Source organism: Microcaecilia unicolor, chromosome 1, assembly GCF_901765095.1.
Source record: "Microcaecilia unicolor chromosome 1, aMicUni1.1, whole genome shotgun sequence".
In the NCBI taxonomy this organism is placed as follows: Eukaryota; Metazoa; Chordata; class Amphibia; order Gymnophiona; family Siphonopidae; genus Microcaecilia; species Microcaecilia unicolor.
Window position 1 is genome coordinate 164,982,298 of NC_044031.1, and position 24,849 is coordinate 165,007,146.

At 45.4% G+C, this 24,849-nt stretch overlaps 1 protein-coding gene across 5 annotated transcripts in view; it reads right to left on the bottom strand.

The window, feature by feature from the left end:
* Positions 1 to 23,683, bottom strand: part of GSDME (gasdermin E) — a 154,671-nt gene extending 130,988 nt beyond the window's left edge. For 2 of the 5 annotated variants that reach the window (XM_030202066.1, XM_030202057.1), the window contains exon 1: positions 13,351 to 13,538. The gene's annotated coding sequence lies outside the window, so the exon portion shown is untranslated. Of the gene's footprint in view, positions 1 to 13,350; positions 13,539 to 22,677; positions 22,702 to 23,659 lie in introns of those variants that run through there. The other 3 variants (XM_030202090.1, XM_030202100.1, XM_030202075.1) reach the window with 3 other exon arrangements.
* Between the last annotated feature and the right edge of the window lie 1,166 nt (positions 23,684 to 24,849).

Sequence of the window (24,849 nt, forward strand, 5' to 3'; positions counted from 1 at the left end):
ATTGTTCCGCTATTTCATCGGCGGGACACAACGTAGAGGCGATCTCTTTGAGCCCGCCGGCGATCACAGTGCCTCCACAACCCGGAAATAGCATGCAGTTGGCGAGGGGTGTTGAGGAAACGCCCGAAGTGGAAAGAATCCCCCAACCCCAAGGAGGCCACGCCACAGCGTTTTCCCCAGTAGTGAGTGAAACGGAACAACAGAGGGGTATAGGTACATCTACCCCCACTCCAATGGGCTCTATTCCGGTGATGTTGGATGTGAGAAAACCGACTCTGGTAACTTTAGAGAATCTATGGGATGTAATTCAGGGAATGAATTCTCTACTTTCAAAGGTAACCAATTCCTTTACTGAAGATTTGTCTAAATTGAAACAGTCTCAAAAACAACTGACTGAGAAAACTCAGAGTCAAGAAGTTCAAATGGAGTCTTTAAGGACTGAACTTTCTAATCTTCAGAATTTTGCTGGGGTTGTCGTTAAGGATAGAGAAATTCTGGCTAGAAGGCTAGAGTTCCTCGATAATCAGGGGAGAAAGAATAATCTACGATTTATTAATTTTCCTAAATCACCATTGATCCCAGCTTTGGATATGCTTCGTAAATATTTCAAAGAAATTTTAGGAGTTCCAATAGAGGGGTTTCCCCCTATTGTACGAACCCTGTATATAACTGGGAGAAAATTAAATCCTCTGAGTCCTCAACAACAACCTGAGATGAATCTAACAGAATTTCTGGAAAATTCAATGGATTTAGTATCGGAAAGGACTACCCTTATAGTTTCCTTTGCACTTGAGATGGATAAGATGAATATTTTCAAACTGTATTTTAACCATTTGAATGATAATTTTCTCGGGGGTACCGTTAGAATTTATCCTGATTTGAACAAGGACACTCAGGCCCATCGGCGAGAATTCTTGAGTTTAAAGCCAAGAGTTCTTGCAATAGGGGGAGTCTTCAAGCTAATTTTTCCTTGTCGTTGTATTTTGTCCTTGAATACTGTGAATTATATGTTTACGGAACCCAAAAAAATGAAAGATTTCTTAATTGCCAAAGAAAGTAGTCAAGAACTTTCCCAGAACTCCTAATAGAGTAAATACGCTGATATACTCCGGCTGCTGATATCCGCATGTCCCTGCTTAATATTTGCTCTTTTTTTTTCCTTTGTATAGTATATCATACCTTGTTTCTTGCTCATAAATAGTGGTCTAAATAATGGGTTATTTTTCCTATGTTAGAAGTGTGATTTAATTTTGTTTCCATATCTTACATTTATGTATTAGATGTATTTAAACTTTAAATGCAAAAAAAAAAAATAAATAAATGAGTTCTGCACTATTCCTCCCATATGACCAGTGCACTGTGCTCTGATCTTACAGGCGGAATAGCGTCTTATCTCTACGCCAGCTTGGAGTAAGCTCTTTGAGCATGGACTGTCCTACGTTAACTTGTACAGCGTTGCGTAACCCTAGTAGCGCATTGGAAATGTTAAATAGTAGTACTAGTAGTAGCAGTAGTAGGTGGTGTTAGGGTTAAGGCTCTCTTCCTCACCCCTCATCCATGCCAGGCAACCCGGGCTACCACCATCAGTCCTGGGGGTCCAGTGGACCCCCGGACACCCCACCCCTCCCCCAATGGCTAAGGGCTGCCCTGATGGCCTAGTGCCCCCCCCAGGCCCCTGAACACTAAAACACAACCCCCTTGGACAGAGGCTCTGGTGGTCTAGCACCCCCTCCAAACTCTGACCCAACCCCCACTCCCCAACAGAAGAGAGGGCTGGAGATCCAGCGTCCCTCCAGTGGTCTAGTGGCCTCCCCTACCTTGAGATGATGGAGGAAGGAGTAGCACTCCCTCCTCCTTCCAGCGCTGCCTCCAAAATGGTGGCACCCTGCCCACTGCATCCTGGGATGCACTGGGTGGGGCTTCCATACCATATAAGGGAAAGGGAAATGGGACTTGATATACCGCCTTTCTGAGGTTTTTGCAACTACATTCAAAGCGGTTTACATATATTCAGGTACTTATTTTTGTACCAGGAGCAATGGAGGGTTAAGTGACTTGCCCAGAGTCACAAGGAGCTGCAGTGGGAATTGAACTCAGTTCCCCAGGATCAAAGTCCACTGCACTAACCACTAAGCTACTCCTCCATTCCCTTATATGCTAGGGAAGTCCCGCTGGACCTCAAGCCCTGGACCTCAAGCCCTCTCTTCTGTCAGGTAAGTTTGGGGTTCAGGGGAGCGCTAGACCACCAGAGCCTCTGTCCAGGGGGGCTGGGGGTATGGAGGTCCACCAGACCTCCAGACTGCATCTTTATGTTTTGACAGGTCCAGGCTTTTTTGACAGCCTGGACCTGTCAAAACAACTTCTGCGGGAGGATTGTGCCTTGGGTGTATGCCCAGGCACAATCCTCCTGCAGAAGTAGCCCAATGATCAAAACTAATAGCACACATAAATTTGCATGCTATTAGTTTTGATCATCGGGGCATTGTTTCCCCATGCTGTTTCAACACTAATTTTACAGTGATGTTCGGAATGGCATGGGGAAACTGATCATCGGGACATTAGACTTACAAAGTTACATAGTAGCCATGGAACTTTGTAAGTCTAAGTACTATGAAAATGAGCCCTGTTGTGTTACACTTTTACTTGCCTTGTCTGTACGTAACAAAACTATATTTGTATGTTCATTTTATCACTCACAATCCTGGTTATTGTGACACCACCAAGCACAAATATCTGAATAACTCACATATGGAGAGCCTTTTCAAAAGCTTGCTCTGTGTGAAGCTGAAGAAGCATTCCTGTTAGAGGCCGACTGAAATTGATTTTTCCAGTTTCATCCGAACCCGAAATTGCCACCAAAATTGTCTGAAACCAAAACTGCAGCCGAAACTTATCACCTAGTTTTTGGCTGAAATCGAAACCTCAAGTTTGACTGAGTGAATGTGAACCAGTGAGGGCCACTGAGTACTATCAGGGCTTGCAGTCTGCATCCCTCTGCTAAACCCACAGTATCCAAGACAGAATATAATAAATTTAAATAATCTCCAAGCAAAACAGCCTCCACACACATGGATCACAGCTAAGTGATGTTGTGGTAAGATAAAGTTCATGTGGCACAGCCACATTAGGGAATTGTTGTACGGAGGAGTTGTGTTATATCCATTACGTGCTTTAGTTTGGTTGTGTTGCAGAGATCAGGCATTTAAGTTGGATCAGTACAGGTTAGTTTTTAGTGATTTCTGGAAATTTAGGTGGTCATATGTCATTTTCAAGGCTTTTGGTAATGCGTTCCACAGTTGTGTGCTTATGTAGGAAAAACTGGATGCGTAAGTTGATTTGTATTTAAGTCCTTTGCAGCTTGGGTAGTGCAGATTTAGATAAGTTCGTGTTGATTCGGATATGTTTCTAATTGGTAAGTCGATCAAGTCTGTCATGTATCTTGGGGCTTCTCCGTAGATGATTTTGTGAACCAGGGTGCAGATTTTGAAGGTGATGTGTTCTTTGATTGGGAGCCAGTGTAGTTTTTCGCGGAGGGGTTTTGCATTTTCAAATCGCGTTTTTCCAAATATAAGCCTAGCTACCGTGTTTTGAGCGGTCTGAAGTTTATTTAAGGTTTGTTCTTTACATCCTGCATAAATTTCATTGCAGTAGTCTACGTGGCTTAGTACCATTGATTGTATCAGGTTGCGAAATGTGTCCCTTGGGAAGAATTGTTTCACACGTTTGAGTTTCCACATTGAGTGGAACATTTTCTTTGTTCTGGATGCCACTTGGCTCTCTATTGTTAAGTTACAGTCCATTGTAACGCCGAGGATTTTCAGGCTGAGATAGGAAGGGTGTGATCTGGGGTGATGATACTTGTGGGGTTGTCTGCGCTGTGTTGGGATGAGAGGATTAGACAATGTGTTTTTTCTTTATTGAGTTTTAGTTGAAATGCATTTGCCCATGAGTCCATGATGATCAAGCTAAGCTTGATTTCGTTGGTGATTTGTCAGTTTGGTTTTGTAAGGAATGTATATTGTGACATCGTCTGAATACATGAAAGGGTTAAGGCCTTGGTTGGATAAGGACTTGGCAAGTGGGGTCATCATTAAGTTGAACAGGATCAGTGATAGCGGTGATCCTTGTGGTACTCCACAGTCTGCTTTCCACGGTGATATGTTTAAATTTGATTTTACTTGATATGTTCTTGTGGTTCGGAAGCCCTTGATCCAGCTAAGTATGTTACCACCAATCCCGAACTTGTCAAGTAATCTTATTAATATATTATGGTTTACCATGTCGAATGCACTAGACATGTCAAATTGTAGGACAAGGATGTTTTTGCCTGTAGCTATTTCCTGCTTGAATTTGGCTAGAAGAGTAATACTGTTTCAGTGCTGTGGAGGGGGCGAAAACCTGACTGTGATTCGTGTAATATTGAGAATTTGTTTATGTAATCTGTAAATTGTTTGGTTACCATGCTTTCCATCAGTTTGACCACCAACAGGATAGATGCTACTGGACGGTAGTTAGTGATTTCATTTGTTTTTTTCTTGGTATCTTTTGGTATTGGGGTGAGTAGGATATTGCCATTTTCCTTAGGGAAGAGGCCTTGCTGAAGCATGTAGTTTAGGTGGGATGTGAGGTCTGCTATGAAGCAGTCAGGGGCGGATTTCATTAGGTAGCTGGGACAGGTATCTAGTTTACAGTGAGTGTCTGAAAACCTGCTAATTGCCTTGGTAACTGTTTCGACGGTAAGGAGGGTGAAGTTTAGCCAGGTCTGGTCTACCGGGTATTCTCCAATGGTTGGGTCCAACTCATTAAGGAAGTTTTCAATGTCAGTGTTGTTCTGAGGTAGCGTGTTGCGTAGGTTTACAATTTTTTCATTGAAATACTTCACACGTTTATCTGCAGATGGGATGTCTGTGTTTGTGGTAGTGACCAAGTTGGTGTCTAGGAGTTTGATCACGAGGTGGTATAATTTCTTTGTGTCTTTGTAATCTGTCCCTATTTTGGTTTTATAGTATGATCTTTTGGTCTGTCTTATTGTGTATTTGTATTTTCTTTGTATTTGTTTCCATGTGTTGAGTGTATGTTCAACTTTTGTTTTACTCCATGCTCGTTTGAGTTTCCTGGTTTGTGTTTTTAGCTTTTTCAGTTCATCGTTGAACCATGGTGTCAAGTTATGCTTGCGTGAGGTTCTTGTTCGTAAGGGTGCAATTTCATCTAATATGCTTTCGCATCTTTTATCCCATTCTATGAGGTAGTATATGGAGTCTGGTTGTGCTGCCCATTCGTTATTGTATATCAGTTGCCAGAATGCTGTGAGGAATTGCTCTCCTACTTGTCCTCGGAGAAAATGTACAATAACTTCCCTTGTTGATCACAGGAATGCCAGCATAAATGCCCTTGTTCATCACAGGAATGCCAGCATAAATTTGAGTAATTCCCATAGATAGCATAACATTAACCCCCCCCCCCCCCCCTAAGTATTTTACATTTTAGTCATCCAGCAATCAGAAACCATTTTTCCAAGTGTTCCAAACAACCTCTAATATCAGTCTCTACAATCAGCCTACATGCTAGCAGAATACCTCATCTCAGTCACACACATGAAACACAGACAACACAATCCCTACTTTGGTCCTGAAGCTGAGAGGTCAGCTCGGGCTGGTAATGCTGAAGAAGCAACATTCAGAGCCAGATGCACAAAGGTCCCGTTAAGAATCCGTCTGCGTTTCCAAATCAGTAAAAATTTACCAATTTAGAAACACAGAGGGATTCACAAAGAGGATCGCAAGCAAATAAGCTGCTCGTTCCTTTTGCGACCCAGCTCATTTGCATGCGATATGGGGGAAGCCAGTCAGAGAGCTGAGCATGCGCAGAACAGTCAATTGCTATGCGTGGCTTCTCTGCGCATGCTACAGATGGCTCTCATACACGCAGACAAGCTGTGCATATGACAGCAGTAGATATAGCCCTTTTTTTTTTTTTGCAAGTACAAAAGCGCGTTTTTTTTTTTTTTTTACAAACCTGTGTTGGGGCTCCCTGCCTCCCCACTGCTGGGAATATGCTCGCTGCTGCTCTTGGCTCTGAGGAATCAGTATCAGGGCTTGGTTCCACCCCCAGCTGTTCCTGCTGCTTTCTTCTATTGGCCAGCTGAAATCCTGGAACGCCTATCTCCCTGAAGATGGGCTCTCATTGGCTGGCTGCTTTCCCAACTCCTCCTCCCTGCAGGGCTTCCCTGATGACATCACTCTAGAGCTGTGAGCTGATTTGATCTGAACTTCCAGGTGTCCCCCTCCAGTAGTGAGTGGGCGGGACATCCCAGGTTGACACTGTCTAATTGCTTTAGCCCCCTCTCTGTTGTGCTTCTAAGCATGGGGGATGCTATTTCCCAGCAGAGGTTGTTTGACCCTTGTCTTCCTTGCATTTTTGGTAAGTCACCATTACTTTTATGCTTTACATTTACTGCCCCCTCCATTTCTTGCCAGTAAAATGTCATTTGAAAAAAGAATCATGGCGCAGCTTTCATACACTCAAAGAAGCTGCGTGTAAGCCGGTGTACTTTCTTTTTTTTTTTTTTTTTTTGTGCTCCATCTTCCATGCCTTGTTTCTCCCCTTCTCCTACTTGCGATAATGAAGAACCGGCAGGTCCAGGCCTCCTGTTAAAATTTCCACGGCAAAGGTAGGGACTGCTTTTGTGTATGGGGTTGGAAACAGTAGTGCATTGCATACACATTATAATAGTAATTAGCTTATTATAATAGCTTTGCATTCTGTTTTTGTTAGCTGCTACCATGACAGGAAATGGCTCGGAGAACCCCTTTGGGCGTGTCCCAGTTTACTACTTGCATGCTAAACCGGCTAGAACTAGTTTAAAAACTACGTTGCTGGCTCATTAAGTTTAGTGCATCTGGTCCTCAGACCCCTAGAGGAGGGAGAAAGGAGTTGTAGTCTTACCGCAAGGGTGACACCTAGTGGTCATATTGAGGGCCATGACTGCAGGGTTCTGAAAGCAGCTCTGCTGCATGGAGCCCATCCCAGGACCATCAATACAATGGCTGGCCTAGGTACCATGGGATGAATGAAGAACATATTGAAAACAGAGCAAAAACACCGTGGGTGGTTATAAATGATAGTTCATGGCATCAGGATGCCAACCCTGGTTCTGACTGAGTTCAGGTCCAAGAAAGTACAGGATATTGCTGGGTTAAAAATGAATAAATACGTAAATAAAATAGACAACACACTCTTATCAAATAAGAATAAACACAACAAATCAGAAACAGCAATGTACAGACAAAGCTCAAAATGAACCCCCCCCCCAAAAAAAAAAAAAATTAGATTCTGAATACAATAACACTGGAGAAATAGAATCAGAAATGCATATCTTCCTGAACTGCACACAAAGCGTTAACCATTGACAAAGAACACGTTAGCAAAAGACCTCCTAACCGTGCATTTATTTTATAAAATGTAGATACATGGTTTCTCAAACACACCTCTGAAATGCTCTCCCTTTCCCAAAATCTTTTTTCAAAGGAGCCTAAAATATATGTGTTATGAAGGTACATCCCTTTTCTGGTGGTTAAAAATTTCTCAGAAAGTTTCTCTAGGACTTTCTGCCAGGGATGACATGCCCACCACTGTTCCCCATTAACAAACACCCCTTCCTCATTAATTTATTTTGAGGGGGAGAGGTGTCGAAAATCCGTGTGTCTTCCTAGTGAATGCACCTCCTGCCCAACTCCATGGCACCCTCTCTCTCCTCCACCTCACAGAGGTGATGTCCTCTCCTTTCCTTCCTTTCATGCAATTTTAAAGTCAGGAGGGGGACTGGTCCTGTTGGGGTGAGGTCCAGTGCCAGCCATGTCATGAGTGGGGGAGGAGCAGGATCGGTTTAGGTCAGGTTGGGCAGAAGGGGAGGGAGATCAGGCAGATACTGACCACCAGAAATTTAGGAGCCTAACAGAGGTAGCCAGTCTAACTCCTGCGGTCTGCGCTGAGCCCTGAGCCTGGATATTCATGCCGGGCCTTTTCCAGTGACTAGCATTCAATATCTGGTTTATTTTTTAGCCACTAAGTACATAGCTGGCCAAGTCGATATTCAGCATTGGTTGCTAAGTTCACAGTGGCCAAAGATAGACCTGCTATTGACGTGGCCAGATTTAGCAACCAAACTTAGACTGCAATGCACTGAAAATCGGCAGGTTCCCGATATAACCAGCTATCGGCTAAGCATTCACAGGAGACAACTGGCCTGCTAATGGTTTTGAATATCGGGGGGGGGGGGGGGTGTTTTTTAAATATCACCTTTCCTTGCTGTCAGTGCCTGAGCCAATCCCAGATCAGGTACTGACAGGAAGGGTGACATTTCACAACAAGCTGCCAAATAGTGCTGCAATTTTAATGTAGCAGTAATCTGATGGAGTCAATTTGGAGAGCTAATTTTACCGTACAGCCATGGCTCTACCACAAGGCTTTCTGCACCCCCCCCCCTCCCCATTCTTTCAAAGGGGTAGTATTATTCTGGTATAGACTATAGACTAACCCTCAAAAGCTTGTGTCTTTATCATTCTTGCCTCTATTTTGAGAGTACATTAAGATTGTTACACAGTTGGCGAACGCCTTTCCGGTACTATGTAAGCCACATTGAGCCTGCAAATAGGTGGGAAAATGTGGGCTACAAATGTAACAAATAAATAAATATTTATTCTCCTTCCTTGCTGAGTTAAAGAATAATATCTATGAGTCCTCTACTTTTCCCCTAAACCAAAAGCTTCTGGTTTTCAAAAACACCAGATGGATCATCACTTTGGCTTACTCGACCAGGATCCTAACATAAGAATTTCCATACTGGGTCAGACTATTTCTAGCAGTGGCCAAGCCAGGTCACAAGTACCCAGCAGCATCCCCAAAACTAGCAAGGTTTGAATTTGGAAGCAGGAGAACAGCAACCCTGGGCAGCAGCTCCTGAAACTTTTACAGGCACATGTTTTGTGTCTGCCCTGGGCAGAGCTTGTGCAGAGTACAGCCAAAGAAGCTCTTACAGCAGAGCACGATATTCCAGCAAATTGAGAACAAATTTTACGCATTGGAACTAACTGAGTTGCTGAGATCCAGCTTTCTCCCTGCGTGACCCAGTCCTTCGACTCCAGTGTGTTCCAGTCTGCAGATCCAGCGTGTTCCAGTCCATCGACTCCAGCGTGTTCCGACTATCAGCTCCACTGTGTTCCAGTCCGCCTGATCCAGCTTCTCCGTGTTTGCTCCAGTCCACTGGCTGCAGCAGGATCCAGCTCATTCCAGTGCTCCTGATCCACCTTGTTCCAGTCCGCCGTTCCAGCCTTCCCCCTGCCTGTTCCAGTCCATCGGCTCCAGCGTGTCCCGGTCCGCCTGACCCAGCTTCTCCCTGCTTGCTCCAGTCATTCCGCTCCAGCGTGTTCAAGCTTGTTCCAGTCCTCCTGATCCCAGTTTGTTCCAGTTCGCCTGACCCAGCTCCCCCCGCTTGTTCCAGTCCATCGGCTCCAGCGTGTCCAGCCCGCCTGTTCCAGTTCATCGGCTCCAGCGTGTTCCAGCCCGCCTGATCCAGCCAGCATGTTCCAGCTCGTTCCAGTTCTCCTGAGCCCAGCTTGTTCCAGCCCGCCTGATCCCTCCAGTCTATCGGCTCCAGTGTGTTCCAGTCCGCCCGATTCAGCTTCTTCCGTCTCGCCCCAGTCCACCGGATCCAGCGTGTCCAGCTAGTTCCAGCCGCCGATCCAGCCTTCCCCCTGCTGTCCATCAACTCCAGTGTGTTCCAGCCTGCCTGACCCAGCCTCTCCTTCCCTTCCTTCCTTACCGACTTCGATGCTTGGCTCTCTGTCTTTCTTGACCCCTCATCTCCGTCCCTCATTCTCGGAGACTTTAACGTACATGCTGATGACCTATCCGACCCCCATGCTTCTAAGTTCCTCACCCTAACATCCTCCTTCAACCTCCAGCTGTGCTCCACCAACCCTACTCACCGTGACAGCCATTGTCTTGACCTTGTCCTCTCCTCCTCCGGCTCACCCTCCAATTTCCACGTCTCAGCTCTTCCTCTCTCCGACCATCACCTGATCACATTCACACTTCTTCACCCCCCCCCCCTTCACCCGTCCAACTTTAACCACCACCTCCAGGAACCTCCAGGCTATTGACCCCTCCACCTTATCATCTACTATCTCTAATCTCCTCCCCTCCATCACGTCCTCCGCAACTGTCGACAAAGCGGTCTCCGCTTACAATACCGCTCTCTCCTCTGCATTGGATACCCTCGCACCTTCAATCTCCCGTCCCACAAAACGCACCAATCCCCAGCCCTGGCTGACTCCTTGCATCCGTCACCTTCGCTCCTGCACCCGATCCGCTGAGCGCCTCTGGAGGAAATCTCGTACCCTTTCAGACTTCCTCCACTACAAATTCATGCTATCCTCCCTCCACTCCTCCCTATTCTGTGCAAAACAGGACTATTACACCCAATTGACCAATTCTCTCAGCTCCAACCCTCGTCGTCTCTTCACCACCCTTAACTCCCTCCTAAAAGTGCCCCCGCTCCTACTCCCCCCTCTCTCTCTCCTCAATCACTGGCCGACTATTTCCGCAACAAAGTGCAAAAGATCAACCTTGAGTTCACGACCAAGCCACCACCTTCTCTTCACCCTCTAACCCTCTCCCCCATCCAACCTACCCAGGTCTCTTTCTCCTCCTTCCCTGAGATCACCGAGGATGAAACTTCCCGCCTTCTTTCCTCCTCGAAATGCACCACCTGTTCCTCTGATCCCATCCCCACCAACCTACTCAACACCATCTCCCATACCGTCACCCCCGCCATCTGTCGCATCCTCAACCTCTCTCTCTCCACCGCAACTGTCCCCGACACCTTCAAGCACGCCGTTGTCACACCTCTCCTCAAAAAAACCTTCACTTGACCCTACCTGCCCCTCCAACTACCGCCCCATTTCTCTTTTACCCTTCCTTTCCAAAATACTTGAGCGCGCCGTTCATAGCTGCTGCCTTGATTTTTCTCTCCTCTCACGCCATCCTCGATCCACTTCAATCCGGTTTTCGCCCTCTGCACTCGACTGAAATGGCACTCTCTAAAGTTTGCAATGACCTGCTCCTGGCCAAATCCAGAGGTCACTACTCCATCCTCATCCTCCTCGATCTTTCCGCCGCGTTTGACACTGTCAATCATGACTTACTTCTTGCCACGCTGTCCTCTTTTGGGTTCCAAGGCCCTGTCCTCTCATGGTTCTCCTCTTATCTCTCCCACCGCACCTTCAGGGTACACTCCCATGGATCTTCCTCCACTCCCATCCCACTATCTGTTGGAGTTCCCCAGGGTTCTGTCCTTGGACCCCTTCTCTTCTCAATCTACACCTCTTCCCTGGGCTCACTGATCTCGTCTCATGGTTTTCAGTATCATCTTTATGCTGATGACACCCAGCTATACCTCTCCACACCTGACATCACTGCGGAGACTCAGGCCAAGGTATCGGCCTGTTTATCCGACATTGCGGCATAGATGTCCAACCGCCACCTGAAGCTGAACATGTCCAAGACCGAGCTCCTTGTCTTTCCTCCTAAACCCACTTCTCCTCTTCCTCCACTCTCCTTCTCTGTTGATAACACCCTCATCCTCCCCGTCCCATCTGCCCGCAACCTCGGAGTCACCTTCGACTCCTCCCTCTCCTTCTCTGCGCATATCCAACAGACTGCCAAGACCTGTCGCTTCTTCCTCCTCAATATCAGCAAAATTCGCCCTTTCCTCTCTGAGCATACCACCAGAACTCTCGTCCACGCTCTCATTACCTCTCGCCTCGATTACTGCAGCTTACTCCTCACCGGCCTCCCACTCTGCCATCTATCCCCCCTTCAATCCGTTCAGAACGCTGCTGCACGTCTTATATTCCGCCAAAACCGTTATACTCACACCACCCCTCTCCTCAAATCACTTCATTGGCTTCCGATCTGATATCGCATACAATTCAAGCTCCTCCTCCTTACCTACAAATGCACTCAGGCCGCGGCTCCTCACTACCTCTCCACCCTCATCTCCCCCTATGTTCCCGCCCGCAACCTCCGCTCACAGGACAAAGCCCTTCTCTCAGTACCCTTCTCCACTACTGCCAACTCCAGGCTCCGCTCATTCTGCCTTGCCTCACCCTATGCCTGGAATAATCTTCCTTTACCCATACGCCAGGCCCCCTCCCTACCCATCTTCAAATCTCTGCTTAAAACTTACCTCTTCAATGCTGCCTTCGGCGCCTAACCGCTCGAGAAATATAAAATACCCCAATCTATCCACCCTATCAGATTAACTGTTCACTCGTCCTCTAGATTGTTCACTTGTCCTTAGTTTGTTCTCTTGTCTTTTAGATTGTAAGCTCTTTGAGCAGGGACTGTCCTTCTATGTTTGAATTGTACAGCGCTGCGTAACCCTAGTAGCGCTTTAGAAATGATTGTTGTTGTTGTTGTTCTATGCTACCTACCCCAAGATATAAGAAATTACTTTTCCTGGGTCTGCCTTAATAATGGTTTATGGACTTTTCCTCCAGAATTTGTCCTAATATTTTTTTTTTTAAATCCCTGGTACATTAACTACATTTACCACATCCTACGGCAATGAGCTCCAAAGCTTAACTATGTGTTGAGTGAAAAATATTTTCTTCTATTTGCTTGAAATGTTTTTGTACTATTTGAAACAGAAAACAATTGAGGCGCGTTTACCCATTTCACTCCACTCTGGATTTTGTAGACATCTACCATAATCTCCCCTCATATGAGCATTATTCCATCATCTTTATCAGACTTCTCTGTACCCTTTCTAATTCCAGTATATTTGTTGGTTTATTCTCTAGTCCTTTCCTAATAGTTATTCACAAAAAGTATGGGGGTTGTTTACTAAGGCTTAGCTTGAGTTATCTGCAGCAGGGCCCAGAACCTGAAGAAAACCCCTGGCACATGTGGCCCTGTTTGCAATAATCTGGCAGCACATGTGCATGCTGTCATCCCACAGTGTGAAAGTTAGAATCTGAGCTCGGTGGGGGCGGGGCACGGCGCATTATCAGTTATGCCTTCTTGCCTTTCATCCCTCCGGAAACCTTCCCCAAGAACTATCTAAAATAATCGCTCTTCCACCACCACCCACCCCGGCCAATCGCCAACTACGACAGCGCTTCGCTGCCTCGGACTCGTGATGAGGTAGGAGATAGTAGACATGACTGCGCGACAACGCCAGGGGCAGGGTCCTCCCCTCCCCGCTCCTCCAGAAATGCAAGTGCAGAACAGTGAGTGAAAAAGAGCTGCCCAGACTCCCCGATCCCTCCACCCCAGGCCGCGGCTTACCTGCGGCGTGATCGGCTGCAGCCCGCTCCGTTTGTCCGTCCCCGCAAACCAGAGTAGCCGGTTGCCTGGATGAGCTGAACTGGGGAGAAGTAAGAGTGAACAACAGGGGGATTCCCCCACCAAGCAAAGATCGCTACAGTAGGCTTCAGACTGCGCCAGAGGCGGGGCTCTACTTGACCCTCCTTAAACTAGAAGTCTCAGAAGTAATTGTACATTTCACAAAGAGGCTTCTTAAGGAAAAATGGAAACGGGCTGCTGAACGAATTGCCGGTGCACGCGCTTTATCTAAATCACTCCTTAGCAAAGCTATTAAATTACTGAGCAGATGGGGAAGTGAAATCCCTTTTTCTCAAGGTCAGAGATTTGTAAACGCTTTATGAACGTTTTTGAAAAGCAATAATAACCACAACTACAAAAAAAAAAACGCGCCTGCCCATCTCAGCAGCTGCTTTCCTCTGACCTGATAAGTAAAACTTTAGATCTTTACTGGGTGCAGCAGCCTTCAGTGGCGTTTATAATCAGAAATATTTTTTTTGGGGGGGGGGGCAAGTCAAATCAACATTTCCACACATCATGCCTACCACATCACAACCCCTTTTTTTTTAAATTAGCAATATAAAATACCATGACAGAGCTTTTATGCATAAACAAACCCTCCCCCTCCAGCTAGACTCAGCTACCAATAAAAACCACCATTATAATTGATACTGTTCTGCCCACCAGTGACGTACCAGGGGTGGGGCGGTCTGCCCCAGGTGTCAGCATGAGGGGGGGGGTGCTCTGCCCCCACTGCGCCTGACCCAAAGCCCGCTGGCTTCCCAGTCTCCACCTGCCTACCCTCAGCTTCCTCGACAGCCCCCTCCTCTCTGCCACCCGGCCCCTTGTATTTTAAAAATCTCAGAATCAGTGGTACAGCGCCTCACGTCTTCTTGTGAAAGAAGCAAATCGCCTCGTCGGACCTTCTGTCACTGTGTCCTGCCCTCCTCTGATGTAACTTCCTACTTCCACGAGGGCAGGACACAGGGAGTTCCCTTATATGGTGTGAAGCCTGGGCACAGCCATTTTGCAGGCGGCGCAGAAGGATGAGAAGGGAGGCCACCTCCCTCCTCCAACCCAAGGTAGGGGGGTGGGGGATCGACCACAACCCACTGGGCCACCAGGGACCTCTTGCCAATGCTGGAGGGGGTAGGGGGGGCTGGAGACTCACTGGATCTCCAGCCCCCCCCCCCGAACCTGTGTCGGGGGACTGGAGGACCTCCAGCCCTCTGTCGGTAGGGGGTGGGGGTTGTTGGGTCATCAGTCCCTGCAAGGGGGGGGTTGCTTCATTGGGAGGAATGGGGGCCTGCTAGCATGCAAATGCATGCTGGACAGGGCTCACCATTCCTCCCCAATGACCTGCAAACCCTAATGCCAGCTCTGAGCTGGCGTAGGGTTTGCCGCAGCCAACGATCCAATCCTTGGCGCACTGGTCACTAATCATTGGGGATGAATAGGTTTAGCATGCATTTGCATGCTAATTGTGCTAAGAGCCCTGTTTTGCAAGCATTTGCATGCTAGTTGCATTCAGAGCCCGCGAGCGCGTTGTTTCACACGCTCGGGGGCTTTGATCATGGGGTGGTAGCAAACACAGGCACTTGTATGGCACTAACAGCCTCTAGCGCCTGTTTGCTTCGGATCATCGGCCCATGTGTGAGAGAGATCAGTTTTCCTTGCATGCTTTGTGATCTGCAGCTTTTCTAAGGGCTGATCCCTCCATAATTTACTGTAATTCCATCAAGAGTTTTCACCACCTCCCAAAATTATTCCCCTTTTATTTACCCTGAGTTTCTCCCCCTTATTCTCCTTTGAGTGTTTACAGCTTTTCCTCTTAGCTGGGCTGAGGTTCTGGCCATCTCCTTGCCTCTGAGGTGGCTAGATACAGACTATGTGCAGAAGGCAACAGTTCTCTTCTAAGCAGCTGAACTGTAAAAGTTGGATTTTCTTTGTTTATTATGAGCACTACAATAAAGGAAACATTCTACTCACCCCTATACCCAAAGACCCAAAGAAAAATGCTAATGAACTAACCAACTATAGGCCAGTATCATCTATCCCCTTAATAACCAAAATAACGGAAGGGATGGTGACCAAACAACTCACAAACTATTTAAACAAATTCTCAATATTACACGACTCCCAATCAGGATTTCGTTCTAACCACAGTACTGAAACAGTACTAATCACGCTCATGACTAAATTCAAACAAATGATTGCAACTGGCAAGAACATACTACTTCTACAATTCGACATGTCCAGCGCCTTCGACATGGTTGATCATGGAATTATACTACATATCCTTGAGTACTTCAGAATCTGAGGCAACGTTCTCAATTGGTTCAAGGGGTTCCTAACCACACGATCATATCAAGTGACATCAAATTCGATTACATCAGCCTCATGGACACCTGAATGTGGAGTTCCACAGGGATCCCCCCTATCACCGACCTTATTCAACCTAATGATGATACCCTTGGCCAAACTACTATCAAATCAAAACCTCAACCCATACATATACGCTGATGACGTAACAATTTACATCCCATTTAAACAAGATTTAAAAGAAATCTCCAATGATATCAACCAAAGTCTACATATCATGCACTCGTGAGCAGATGCATTTCAGCTGAAACTTAATGCGGAAAAAACCCAATGCCTAATACTCACCTCTCAACACAATACGAACAAATTCACCACCATCAACACACCAAAACTGAACCTACCAATTTCGGACACCCTAAAGATTCTTGGAGTTACCATAGATAGACACCTAACACTTGAGAGTCATGCGAAAAATACAACCAAAAAGATGTTCCACTCAATGTGGAAATTAAAAAGAATAAGACCATATTTCCCAAGGACCGTCTTCCGTAATCTGGTACAATCATTGGTACTCAGTCATCTAGACTATTGTAATGCACTGTCCGCCGGCTGTAAAGAGCAAATACTCAAAAAACTCCAGACAGCCCAGAACACTGCAGCTAGACTCATATTCGGAAAATCAAAATATGAAAGTGCTAAACCCCTACGAGAAAAGTTACACTGGCTCCCACTCAAAGAACGCATCACGTTCAAAATATGTACCCTAGTTCATAAAATCATTCATGGCGATGCCCCAGCCTACATGTCAGACCTGATAGACTTACCACCCATGAATGCTTGGAAATCATCTCGAACATTCCTTAATCTTCATTTCCCCAATTGTAAAGGTCTAAAATACAAACTAACGCACGCATCAACTTTTTCCTATTTGAGCACACAATTCTGGAACGCACTGCCGCACAACCTAAAAACGCAAGCTACTGAAGACCCATCTCTTTGACATGTAACCAAAACTGTTTTATTATGTTCTCTTGCTATATTACTATTATGTTTATAACGTTTTCTTGTTATATTACTTTCTTGTTTTCATTATCATATAACCCAAAATCCTTCTGTAATACTAAATGTCTACCTCCTCTTATTTCCACTATTCATGATGCTGGTGTTCCTAATATGGAATTTCTGTCAGAGGAGGACAGGCTGTTCAACCACATCATGATATCCCAAAGAACAACCAAAAGTGACAACGAGGATGATGAAGATGATGATGCACCAGCTATGAAAATTACGCCTACTGAACCCATTGCTGCTCTTGATAAATTTATCAGATTTATGGAGGAACATACAGCTGAACCTTTCAAAATCGTGCATCTTAGGCGAATGACTGCTTTTGCAAGAAAAAATCGTATCGGTAACCTAAAACAGCTAAAGATTACCAACTTTAAAAAATGAGAAATGGCTATACAACACATTACAGGTACTTAATTTGTGTTTTCTTTTGTAGATGATTGTTGCAGAAATACTGTAAATACACACAGGGGGTGTTTTACTAAAGATTAGCTCGAGTTATTTGCAGTGGGGCCCATTTTATTCCTATGGGCCCTCCTTCAGATAACTCGAGCTAATCTTTAGTAAGAGACCCCCCGAGTACTGTAAATAAAATGTTTCACACTTGATCTTTGATGCTATAGTACTTTATTTCTTTACTGTTACGGTAATAAACATACCAATAGTACATGGTTACAAAGCCATGCCTCCCGAACACCGTGTACTAACGGTGTTCCACTGTACATGTGCTATCACTCCTCCTGAACACAGGAGTAACTTATGGATCTTGCTTGGCTGTGATGACTTCCCTCAGCTCTGCAATGTGTGCACAGCTTCTCAGCCAACTGAAATTATATATGCTGGTAGATCATTAAATCCTGCATTACCGACAGTTCTAAAATATCAAGGAGTGAATTTTATAGTGACATCTTGTCTTTGAAATTTAGAGGTTATGTTAGACTCGAATCTCATGATACAGAAGCAAGTTGGCGAGGTTTCAGCTTCGTGTTTTGAGTAAGTTGAAAGAGGTGGTGTCTGCTTTGGGTTTTCAGATGCTCGTGCAGAGCCTGGTACTAACATGAATTGACTATTTGCAAATCACTGTATTTAGGGATGTCAGCTACAATATTCCAGGCTCTGGCAGGTCGTCCAGAATGCAGCAGCACATCTGATCATGGGAGTTCAGAGGTGTGCTCATATCACTCCAAATTTGAAAGAACTGCACTGGTTGCCAGTGAATGTGAGTTATGTTTAAGGTGTTATCTTTGATCCATCAACAAATTTATGCTACTGTACCTGTATATTTTTTAAATATTTCGACTATGTATCAACCAAAGGTGAGCCTTACGTTCTGAAATGGCGGTCAGTGGCCCAACTGTTTGGGGAGGCTAAAGGGGGTGGGGACAGGGGTGGAACTTAAATCCATAATTGTCTAACACACAGAAAAAATAAATAAATAAAAATAAAAGTCACAATTAATACCCTTTATTAAATTTAGATATTAGATATGTATCATATGTCAAAGAATAAAGTAGTTGCTCAAAGCATATTCTAAGCACAATCGCTCAACTGCAAAACACTATGCACAACTTTGTGCAAAAACACGCTCAGAACCTTACTGTACCATAAATATTACACTGGGCAGAACCTAATATACCAATATACCACCCATACGGAAAATGCAGACCGTCAACAATATGAAACAAGGGATCATATCATCACAATTCTCATGTAGAACCACAAAACACCCTAATTAATGTGGGATAAAATGCCATAAATAAATATAAACGTTTAATGTTGAGCACCTGATTCTCAAAGTGGACATATTCCAAACACTATAATGAAAATAAAATGAACTTTTCTACCTTTGTTCCTTTGTTGTCTGGTGACTTTTTCTGATCATGCTGGTCCAGTATCCGATTCTGCTGCTATCTGTCCTCAGTGCAGGTCAGGAAGTCATCCTCTTTAAATATCTCCCTGGCAACCCAGGACACCTCCAGCCAACCCCCCCCCCCCCCTCTCCCAGCAGTAAGGTAAACAAACCATAAACCAATTTCTACAACTGATTCACAAGGCTAGAGGGCTTTCACTGCAGCTCCTGCTGTGAGGATGGAAGTAAATCAACAATTTAAACCCCTCAGAGCACAGCAGGGGAGGCTTAGCCTCTCCAAGCCTCTTATACCGGGTGCCTATGCAAAACAACTATGCATTCTGGCTAGTACAACATATTTTTCAGAAACTTGTCCACATGCTTTTCGTACCTGAGCTATTATGTGGAATAAACTTCTAGGACATTTGAGACTTAGTGCCAATAGACAACAGTTTAAGAAATACCTGAAAACTCATTGTTTTGTGAAAGCTTTCCTGCAAGGATAACTTCAGGCTGGTCTCAAGTAGTTATTTTGAGAGATGAACCCAAATTAGTTTTGAGAATTGTTGGACAAGTGATTGATATGATGTATTATTGTCTATGTTTTTTTAATTATGAATGTTTGATTGTAACTCGCTTTGGTTTAAAGCGGGATGTCACTGCTCACTTCTTCAGTTGGCTCTCTCGGTATATCTGTTCACTCCATTTTAGGACCCTCCCTCAGCTCTGGTCACTCACTCTTCCAGTGCAGTCACTGTGGTTCCAGTCTCACTCTCATTAGATCTGGACTTTCCAGGTGGACTCCCTGGTCACTTCTGCTACTGGATTCTGGTACTCTACTCAACTCTAGCAATTAACTGGCTCCACAGAGCCTTTGCAAGATTCCCTTCCACTCAGTCTGTTCATATTCCGGCAGCTCTGGTCACCTTCTTTCACCATAGCCTCTTGCCAGATCTAATCTCATCCATATTAGGTCAATTCTCATCCACTAGAACTGAACTTTCCCAGCAGATCCCCTGGTCACTTCTGCAGCTGACTCACTTTCCCTGCATACTAGTTCAGTCTCATCTTCACAAGCTCCTTTCTTTCTGGCTGAGTTTCTCTCTTCAGTCTCAGTCCACCTCTGCTGGACTCTTCAGCTCATGCAGTTCTCTGCTGCCTCCCTGCTCCACAGTGCCCTGGTGACTCCTTTGGGGTGCCTTGGTGGGCTTCTATTTATTTTCTGTATTCAAGCTCCTTTTCTCCATATGTTTTCTACCTTACAGGTAGCCTTCCTCTGGGTTTCTTTCTCTGCTTCTCTTCATGTGCTTTTTCTTCTTTGTGCATGGACTTTCTTTGGTGTTTTCTCTTCTATTGTCACAAGTCCTCCTTCTTCTCCTGCAGAGGGAAATTTTCTTGAGCTATCTACTGGGCTTTCAGTGGGGGGGGAAGAGTGGAACTAGATAAAGGCATGGGGACAAAGTCCCATCCTCATGAGCTTTGTCTCCGTCCCCACTGACCTTATCCATATAAACATCGAACAGTTATGATTTTATATTTAAATCTTTTTATTGAACTATAAAAAGGAACAATAATCTGTACAACTGTCATTTATATATCAAACTCCCCCCACCGCCCGGTCTCCTCTATTGGGAAAACTGAACAAACTAAGTTACTAAAGAATGCTACATAGAAAATTCATGCTAACAGAATACCTCGGTCATACACACACAACAAAAATGCCAAATAAAGAATAGCTGACCAAAAACAATAAACATAAATTAAGACAAAATTCCAAGCACCCATACCTTGCGTGTAGTACAACACCAAAGAAATAGAACGAGATGCATTTCCTCCTATACTGTGCAAAATATAAAGATAACACATGCCAGGGATAGTGTTAGGGGAGTGCAACTAGGACAACTGCCCCCTGGCCAGAAAGAGCCCTAAGTCTGCTGGAGAAGGCATGGCCTGGTAGTAGGCTTTGGGGTCCCCTCCCAAATTTCTGTCCTGGGCCCCAGCCATATCTAACACCAGCTCTGGCAGGATACACATTTCAAATCTGACATATTCTAAATTACAAAATAACTTTTTTTCTACCTTTTGTTGTCTAGTCATTTTATTTTTCAAATCATGTTGGTCCCAGGCTTTGATTTGTTTCCTTCTGTCTTCTCTTAACTCACCAGTGTCTCCTGTCCATTTTATATTTCTTCTGTCTCCATGTTCATTATCCACCTTCCACCTTCCTTCCATCCCCTATCTTTCCCCTTGTTCAGCATCTCCCTTTGGTGTCCCCTACACTTTCCTATCCAGCATCTCCTGTTTCCATCATCACCATTTTATGTCCTTATCCCCTCCTGTGTCTAGCATCACTCTTCTGTATCCCTCTGTCCCCGAAGTTCATCATCTCCCTTCTGTGTCCATATACCCTCCTCCCATGTCCAGCATTGTCCCTATGTGTCCATATACCATCCCCATGCAGCATCTCCCCTTTGTGTCCCTGTACTTATAATCTATTCTTCACAAAGAGCTGTCAGATGTAATTTGTGCCTGCAGCGTTATCATCTTTAAAAATTATTTTTAGGCTTAAGAGTTCCAGTCCCAGTATAAAAGACTTAAATAGTGGTCAGACCACTTGAGCCTAAAATTAGATTGGTCTGTTGCCCAACAAGCCCCCCCCCCCCCCCCCCCCAAAAAAAAAAATAGGAGAAGGTAATTCTGTAACAACAAGTATAGCTTCTGGGTTTCTGTAGTTTGTATATTTTTTTGGCCTTTATTTGTTGTATTATACTATTTTTAATGTGGGTTTTTTTGTAACTCACCCAGAACACTGTGAATTAGCAAACTATAAATGTTTTAAATAACCTCAATTGGATCAGGCTATAAGACACACAGTAAACCTAGCAACATAGTACATGAGAGCAGATAAAGACCTGTATGAGCCATCCAGTCTGCCCAACAAGGCAGTCAGAGTTTTGCCTGCCACTCCGTGCAGGTAATGCCCTTCTATATGCCCTGTTTAAAGTATGAAGGTCATTTAAGTTTTGTTTCGATTCCATCCTCTCTGTATAAGGATCCTCTGTGTTTATTCCATTTGTTTTTGAATTCCATCGCTATTCTTGTCTCCACCACCTCCACCAGGAGGATATTCCAATCATCCACCAAAAAAGCGTCTCCTGATGTAGATCCTAAGTCTACCACTCTGCAACCTCAATTCACGTCCTCTAGTGATACCACTTCCCCGTCTCTGGAAAAAGTTTGGTATATTAATGCTTTTTGAGTAGTTAAATGCCTATATCATATCTCCCCTAATTTTTACTTTCCTCTAAAGGTATATATATTCAGGTCTTCAAGTCTCTTCTGTTAGGTCTTTTGGTGCAAACCCCATACCATTTTTATTGCCTTCCTCTGAACCTCTTGTAGATAGTAATATGTCAAAACCAGATGCACTGTTAAACTTAATATGAAGTAACCCCATTCCTCTTGAGTATTGTACCAGGAGCACACTCAAGTGTTTCTATAGATACAAGCCACGCCTCCTCCCCTTCTGCCTACACAGGGACCCTGGAAGAATAAAAAAGCCTTGGGGACACAGTTCAACCAAATGTAACTGGTACGTTTCACTGGCAAAATATATCAGCATCATTATCCAGAATAAGTTCATACATTTAAAAGCTTCCCTTGCAGCAAGGATCTTGCATGGAGCAATAGAAAAATAGGCTTTATTAACTGAAAGAGATCAGGGATAAAATCAGTAATTTCAATTTCCATATCCATATCTTTTCTTCCCAAACACAATCTAAATAGGATTGGGAAGGGAACAGTCTGAAATAGGTATTGAAAGCATGCATGTTTAATCCAGGTGCCCTAAGCCCAAAAATAAAAAAATACTGTCCTACTAAAAATTGTTGTACTAAAAGGACAAATAAAATAAATACCCCTCCGAAGGGACACCTTAAATGTTTCCGCCCATTTAACTCATTCACTCTCACTTTAAGCAATGTGAAATTCATAAAACCATAATTTAAATTACTCCTGGCATAAAATAATTTGTGTACCACTATCAATCTTACCTCTTCCTCTCAAACTTCTTTTCAGCAAAGTAGCTCAAACTTCCCTTTGCTCTCAGACAAAATCACAACACTTTTATTGGGAAAAAAAACCCCCCAAAACAAAGCCACATTTACCATGGAAACCGCCACAAAAGCTTCCCAAAACAGCCCTTTCCTAACTAAAAAAAACAACTTTTAGTCAAGAGCTGAAGAGCTCAAATGATAGCAGCCACTGTCTTCTGCTTTCTCTTCCCAACTGACAAACCCATCTTATCATCATCACACAGCTAGAAATGACTTCCTGGAACTTCCCACATGAACCATTCCCCACCTAGGTTCTCAGCATCACAACTGCTTTTGCTGACAACCAGCTTTTCACTATGCACCAGCTTTTTCTGCAGGCATGCTCTTTTGGTCCAGTCATCACCAGGGCCACCGAGAGACAGGACCGGGACAAGGCCACCCCCAGGGGCCCCCCTCACCGCCCCCCCCCCCCCCCGAGGTCGCCGCCGCTCCCCCTCCGCCCGCCACCGGGCCGGGCCCCTGCATTGAAATCACAGCGCCTCTCACCTCCTTCAGGCCTCCTTCCCTCCCTGTGTCCCGCCCTCGTCTGATGTAACTTCCGTGAGGGCGGGACATAGAGAGGGAAAGAAGCCCGAAGGGAGGCGATCTGCTGCTGCCTGCAGCGCTTTCACACGGAGGTGAGAGGCGCTGTGATTTCAATGCAGGGGGCCCGGCCCGGTGGCAGACGGTCGACGACGGACAGGGCCAGTCTTAGCAACTGCAGGGAGCTGCGCAGACCAGTTCACTAGGGCCCACCCCACCCAGCCCCGTTCCAGTATACCCAAAATGACAGAAACCAAATTAGCATACAGATTCTGCATGCAGCACAATACCAGAAAAACAGAACATTGCTATACATTGCAAAATAAGACAGCAGATGTAAATTCTCAAATTGGACATATTCCAAACACTAAAATGAAAATAAAATGATTTTTTCTACCTTTGTTGTCTTGTGACTGTTTTTCAGATCATGTTGGTCCCAGTCTCTGATTCTGCTGCTCTCTATCTGCTCCCTTAACTCCACTTCCAGGGTTTACTTTCCATTTATTTCTTTACTTTCCTCCTTTCTTCTTCATTTGCTGCCCTACATCCATAGGTAAAAGCTGGGTCCTCCGCGGACTTGACTGGAGGAGGTATAGAGTGGATCCAGCTTTTGCCTATTTTCTCCAGCCATGTGCAGTTTTTCTCTTTTCCTTTTCCCTCATCTCTGTCAGGATGCATCTCCTTCCTCTCTCTTCCCTCTCCTCCATCCATGTCCAGCATTTATCCTCTCTCTCCTCCCCTCCATCCATGTTTATCTCATGTTCTTTCTTCCCTCTCCTCCATTCATATCCAGCATGTCACCTCTCCCCTCTCCTCCATCTGTATCCAGAATTTCTCCTCTCCCCTCCATCCATGTGCATCTCCTTCCTGTCTTCCCTCACTTCCATCCATGTCCAGCATTTCTCCTCCCCTCCCCTCCATCCATAGCAACTCTCCTCTCTCCCTACCCATCCATGTCCAGCAATTCTCCTCTACCCTCCCCTCCCATCTATATCCAGTGATTCTCCTTTGCCCCCTGTCCTCCCCTCTCATTCACATCCAGTGATTTTCCTCTGTCCCCTGCCCTCTCCTCTCTCCCCTCCATCCATGTGCATCTCCTTCCTGTCTTCCCTCACTTCCATCCATGTCCAGCATTTCTCCTACCCTCCCCTCCATCCATCCATAGCAACTATCCTTTCTCCCCTGCCCTCCCTACCCATCTCCAGTGATTCTCCTTTGCTCCCTGTCCTCCCCTCCCTTCCCCTCCATGTCCAGTGACTCGCCCCAGGCCCCAACTTACCCCCCCTTTTCCCCCCCCCCCCGAGTTTCAGTTCCCAGCCCCAGCTGTGTCCTCAGTTTTCCACCACAGCACTCCTTTCCTTCCAGCCACCCTGCGTTTAAAAAGTTGCAGCGGCGGTGAAAAAGCATGCTCGCCTCTCCTTTAAGCCCTTCCCCTTCTCTCTCAGCATGCAGTGCACTGTGCCACCTTCGTGGAAACCGGAAATTGCATCAGTGCACGCTGAGAGAGAAGGGGAAGGGCTTAAAGGAGAGGCGAGCCTGCTTTTTCGCCGCCGCTGCAACTTTTTAAATGCAGGGCAGCTGGAAGGA